The following is a 6,319-nucleotide window of genomic DNA, read 5'->3' on the forward strand; positions in this document are numbered from 1 at the left end:
CCGTACCAGCCCCGACTTTTTGAATCATTTAACGCTGCAATCTGCTAATTAGCCGGGAGAAAAGGCAGCTTTCAGCCACAATNCCAAACCGGAGAGGAGTTAAAGCCGAGCAGGGCGAGGCCGCAGGTTCGACTCCTGCTCCGGTTTGTCTGCATTCTTCCCGTGTGTCACAAGACTTATTGTTTTCTTATTGTTTTTTAACCAAAGTGAAGTTCGCTGAAGTTGCTTGCCAAAGTTCAATATCCGCTCCCGCTGCCTCGGGTGGACAAATTTCCTCCATTTTATTTGTTTATTATCATTTATTTATTGGTCTGGTGTTCAGTTTTTCCACATTTTTCTCTCCAGGTTAGACCTAAGTTGGCCAAAGTGGCCTCAAAAGCTGCTTTTTAATGTCTAAAAAAACAAAACAAAACCATAACAAAAAGGCTGAAGTGTGTGTGTGTGTGTGTGTGTGCGGGGGGGAGGGCGGGGGGTGTTCATGTTCGACACACTGGGTGTTAACTGGTTGTACAGCCCAAGGTCAGACCAATACGATCACCCCCCCCGAACCCCCCAGCAGCCTGGCACAGATCCATCTGAGCGTCCCTGCTGCACAGAACACACACACACGACACGGCTCTTTAATCTGCAGTCCGAGGACGTCGGTGCGAGTTCTTGAAGTGACCCGGCTCTGGTCTGCAGGGTGGGGGTCTACACGGGTCCAGCTGTGGGGGTTAAAATCCTCTGAATGTTTGACTTTAATAAAAGTTTTTTGCCTCCAGTCCCTGCAGCTGATTGGAGGATACTGCTGTCAATCAGCTGAGTAGATGGGGAAGTGGGCGGAGCTTCTTGAAGCACCTTTAATGAACTCAGGAGGTAAATAAATCTGATTAACGGCTCCTGGTGCAGATTTTACAGACATTCAAATGTCTAAACAGTTAAGAACTTTTAATTGGAACCGTTTTTCCAGGTTGGGATGATTAAATTACTGGTTTTATTTGAATTTATTGAGGTTTTCCTTCCAGAAGTCTGTTCAACGCTCAGAGTATGGGTTGAGGACGACTCTCAGCTACCACCACCTCAGTGTTTAGCTCAATAACTGGCTGAAGTTTAGCTATTTTTGTCTTTGCTAAGGTCAGTTGGCTGTGGCAGCCATCTTGAATTGTATCATTTGTAGACGCAGATCCAAAGATTCCTGTCAGAGTTTCATTAAATCTGTCCAGTCGGACACGAGATATTTTTCTAACAAACATGGTTGATTCCAGCTGTTTCAGGCAGAGAGTTCTTGTGTGTCAGACGGATTCAGAACCCGGTGAGCCGGACCCAGAACCAGCAGCTGTAAACCAGCGTGTGGGTCACAGTGGATCCCAGACCTCCGGCCTCATTACAACAAACCTTCCTGCGACCGGGTCAATTTATTCACGCTCAGCCCCCCGCAGAGCCCTGACCCGGACATCCGGCGCCGAGCATCATCACCGCTGAGCGCCGCTGACTGGGAAATGAGCGGCGGGCCGAAGGTAATGAATATGAAACGAGGAGGAGTCGTGTCCGACCCGGAGTGGTGAAAGGATGCATGCCGGGTTTGTTGATGGCTAATTATTTCAGGAGTGCTGGAGGAACATCACAGAAACACAAAAAGGTCTGCTCTGTGACAGAAGGTCAGCTGCTTTGTTTGTTAAATCTTTTTGGATTTCAAAGTCCTGGATGACTGAGAATCCACACCTGCATCCTACAGGACAGAAAATAAGGGTTTCTGTAAAAAGCACCTGTGAAACAGGCAGGAAATGTTGAGGCTTGGAGGGAACAAAAGAGTCATTTTGATTTAGTTAAACGAATCAAACGTGTAGAATGTGCTGTCCTCATCAGATCTACCATTAAATACAAAATCACAGCAGCTTTCAGAGAAACACTTTCTGTTTCACTTCCTGGATGATCTGTGTGTAGCTTTCAGCTGAAAATAAAATAAACTTCCTGCGTAAATGTTGACGTTTCAGAAGTAAGTAAGCCTCAGACAAACTATCAGTGGGATCAGAACTTCTTGACCCGTGAGCAGCAGAAGGTTCTGATGATTCTACAGGGTTTATGGAGAAGATATGAAGAGTTAAAAAGAGTCTTCACTTCGTGTTTGAAGCTCAGATCCAATGGAAGTCAATGAGAGTTTGGGTGTGTGACCTCTGACCTCTGACCTCTGAGAGGAACCATCAGTCCTCCAGCAGAGATACACTGGGTGAAGAAACTGGAGAAGAAGAGGATAGATTGTTCAGGTAAATTTATTTTTATCTGTTTTGTTTTATTTTAAGGGCAGTGAAGGCCAGATGTATGGAATTAGATTTGTGCCAATTAAAAAAAACTGTCTGACAGAAAATGAAAAAACAACAATTTTAGAAGCTAAACTTTTAATTTGTGAACAGAATATTTATATATTTGTATAAATTGTTGATTTTTATTTGTTTGAAGCAAGTTGACTTTGCTTCATTCTGACTGCTGAGGCTTTTATTCTGACAGTCACGTTAAACCCTTCATGCTCGGACGCTGGAGTCTTCACTTTTAAATAAAGACATTTGAACAAAAACTGTCAGATGGAGTAAAAACCGAGTTTCCCTCCGTGGTTTCTGAATTAGTCTCCTAATAACTGCGAGGAACAGGAGGGGAGAAAACTGCTGCGAAGGAACTTGTACCGGATTTTGTTTTTGAGGATGTTCCTGGATGTTCCTCACATGGTTTGGCAAACACCCCCCCACTCCCCCCTCCTGAAGTCTTTCACTTTGATCTGAAAGTCTTTGCAGCCTCATTGACTGTAATGAGATCTGGAGAATCCGTGAGGACGGCGGGGATTTGACGCCGAGCCGAAAAAACTCCGGCCGGGGAATCGGCAGCGGGCACAAACAAAATCGAAAAGGGAGAGGAGGAGGAGGAGGAGGAAGATCTCAGATGGCTTGGCAAGCAGTTTCCTCCATCCCAGCGTTAATTTCCCCAACGTCTGAGATTCTGGAGAAGGTGGGGGGTTGGGATGGGGGGTTGGCACGGCGGCTGCAGGATGCTTCTCTTTACAGCGGCGTCCCCAGACGAAGAGGCGGCGTTCCTCTAATCTCACCAGCTGACTGCCGTCCAGTCCATTAATCAGTCAGTCAAGGTCTGAGGGGCCCTGAAGACCCGGAGACACCCGAGGAGGGAGGAGGGTGAGGAGGAGGGTGAGGAGGAGGATGAGGAGGAGCGTCGGCCAGCTCTGGGTCAAGGAGACCATGTTGTGTCACAGTCCTGATACAGAAACATTAATTCTGTTATTTGTTCCCTGAACGCACCACCAAGTCTTGGAGAGTTTTCGGCTCCTCCACCAATCAGAAGTCAGAGCTGGGCAGCCAATCAGGAGCGAGCTCACCAGCCGCCAACATGGCAGCAGATTCAACACCATCTGACTGAAAGTCACTTTGAACTCTCTGGGTGAGTTAGTTTATTTAAAACAAGAAAACGCTTCAAGTTTGTGACGGTTTTCTTTTTTTTTATACCCAAATTTGGGAACATCTTAAAAAACAAAACTAAAAGTTTTAGAGTCGAAAATAAAAACACTTTTCTGAAAATAAATCTGATTTAAATTAAAACCACTCAACAGATTTACACTCAGATATGAAAAATAAAAATATCCACTGAAAAAAAAAACATTTATATAAAATTAATATAAAGACAGAATTATTTTTACAGTTAGTTTTACCTGAAATATTTACTTTATTTCTAGTTTATTGATAAAAATAAAACTTTGCTGCTTCAGAAATCATTTTACATCTGAAGAGGAGAAAACAGAAAAATGTGTTCAAATAGTTTTGAAATGTCTAATTTTAATTTAAAGCATCTAATAAAACACAATAAATAAAGTTTTATTAACTTGGAGGGTCGAGAGTTTTTAAATATTTGTTTATTATGTTTATCTTTATAGTTTCACATCCAACAATTTAAATAAAATGATTCAAAACTGTTATATTTGTCTGCATTTTGATTCCTAAAACAGCTTCTTTAATCATTTAAAATTATAATTATTTAATCAGTTCTTTAAAGCATTTAATCACAACAAACACATTTTTATCTAATTATCTCTTTATGGGTCATCAATAATTTTTAAACATAAATATCATAAATGATCCTGAACTAATCTGAATGATTTTGCTAAAATCTAATTATTTATTAATTTATAAATCTATAAAATCAACTGATTTTTTTCCCTGTCAAACAGAAAAATGTCTGAAATCATTTCTATGGATTTTAGCTGAAATGTTTCTTTACTGAAACAAGCTGTTTGTTTATTTAACTTCATGTAAAACTACAGTTTTTACAAACATATTTCTGCACAGATGGAAACATTTAAAGATTAATTTTGTTCCAAACATAAATCTGTGAAGCTGAATATTTTATTCTTTTGTATTTTTTTCTGAGGATGAAAAGTAAAAATGTTAAATCTTTAAAGTTAAATGAACTGAAGGACGGTTTTTGAGTCAGAGTGTACATAAAAAGAGTCACACTCGAAAGTCACGCCTGATTTTATTATTAATCACTAACGAGCGTGTGAATAACGAGCGAGGTGAACCTCAGATAAATCACAGCGCCATGGTTCCGGCTCTTTGGGTCTGGAGTCACTCGGGACCGAATCCCTGCAGCGTTTCCAGACTTTCACTGAGTCGACCTCCGTCCTCCCTCTGCTGGAACCGTGAAGCTCGTTCTACCTGAAACGTTCTGCTCGTTCTCCTTCAGATCGAACCCTGAACTCAGCCTCGTTTCGGCTGCTAATCGGCTGATCTGGTTGTAGTTTTCAGTTCCAAACACGCTGCTGTACCACATTTAGACACAAAGTAGTGAAGCTAGCATTCCACCTGTCACTGTGTTGGGGATGACTCTCAGCTACTACCACACCAAATCTTAGCTCAATATCTGTTGTAGCCATTTTTCTGTTTGCTAAAGTCAATTAGCATCTTGAATAAAATTGACTCCAAAAGTTGTAGAGAAACATCCAGTGATTATTCTGTCCTCTAGTTTCTGTTTGTCTACGTTTAGCTGTTAGTTAGCATTTTGCTACTTTTAGCTGTTAGTTAGCATTTTGCTACATTTAGCTTTCAGCTAAGTCTGTCTTCTCAGTCGTTCGGCTCACATTGAATTTTTGCAGAAAATAAAATGTTTTGTAACGATAATAAAACGTGTCGCTGATCAAATCCCATCTGTTTTGGAGACAGATGTTTACAAAAATATAAACATTTTAAAAAACATAAAATGTAGATTTAGTGTTCCGACCCAACATGTGTTGTTTTCTTTTATTTTAAGGTGGAACATCTTAAGGTGGATGTAAAGATGAGGTGATCAAACTACTGATTGAAATGTAGTTTTTATTCACATTTGAACACAGAAGAAAAGGAGAAAAGTTCACCATGTTTGGACTTCTAATGACTGAAATGTGATCAATAAAATCTACAGAATCCAGTGACATTTATTTGACTTTCTTATTTTACATGTTTCTGCACAGCTTGTTGTTTTATCTCCTCCAAATATTAGGAATAAAACTCAGCAGCAATCATTAAATGTTTCAGGAGGAGCAGCAGCTCGTTAACGAGTTAATTATCTGTCAGGTAAATATTGATCAGCTGATCACATGACGACCTGTGGCTCTCCGTCTGGAGCGATCCGGTTTGGTTCTGACGAGCCGTCCTCGGGTCAGAACCAGGTGTGTGTATGTTTAATTAAAGCAGTTTGTGAGTAGATGGAGGTCATTAGCAGGGAACAGATGGGGCCTGGTTACCACGGAGACGCTCCTCTTTGTTTGTTTGGCAGCAGCTCGCCGTGCGACGCGGGACAATGAAAAAGAAGAAGAAGAAGAGTTCACTTTGGTTTCTCTAAATGCTCCCTCGACCCGACATCTGCTCACACACAGCCTGCGTCAGGCCCGGTCCGGTCCCCCTGGCGCCGGCTCAGGGCTCTATGTTAATGATCCTTTCTGCTGCGGTCATGTGATTACATGAGCGGGTCACGTCCCCGTCGTGCCCCGCAGCTCGGCTGGCGTTCTGCGACCGGGTTCTGGAAACACCTGAGGTGAAGATTTAAGAGGTCAGAACCGAAGTCAACCGGCCCGCTTCCTCCTCCTACACGCTCCTCTCTGACATCCATCTTTAATGTAAAAACCTCCGACAGAACAATGGCCGCTCCCCCGGCGAGGGCCCCGCTCGCTCATCATTAGCCGGGGGTCATCATTTTTTGATAAGTCGAGCTGCAGAGAGGCGCAGGGACACATTTCATTTGCATCATCGCATGTTAATGCGGCGCGGGTCAGAACCTCGCAGGGGTCGTTGGAGACATAATTAGCTCC

General features: G+C 42.4%; 1 long non-coding RNA gene across 1 annotated transcript; it reads left to right on the forward strand.

Moving 5' to 3' along the window:
• Window positions 1-444: 444 nt before the first annotated feature.
• Window positions 445-5,439, forward strand: LOC112449749. The gene is made up of 2 exons (XR_005233552.1): window positions 445-3,420; window positions 5,284-5,439. It is a non-coding gene; the product is annotated as an uncharacterized LOC112449749 (long non-coding RNA).
• Window positions 5,440-6,319: the final 880 nt, after the last annotated feature.

The sequence above is a fragment of the Kryptolebias marmoratus genome, linkage group LG9, assembly GCF_001649575.2.
Source record: "Kryptolebias marmoratus isolate JLee-2015 linkage group LG9, ASM164957v2, whole genome shotgun sequence".
In the NCBI taxonomy this organism is placed as follows: Eukaryota; Metazoa; Chordata; class Actinopteri; order Cyprinodontiformes; family Rivulidae; genus Kryptolebias; species Kryptolebias marmoratus.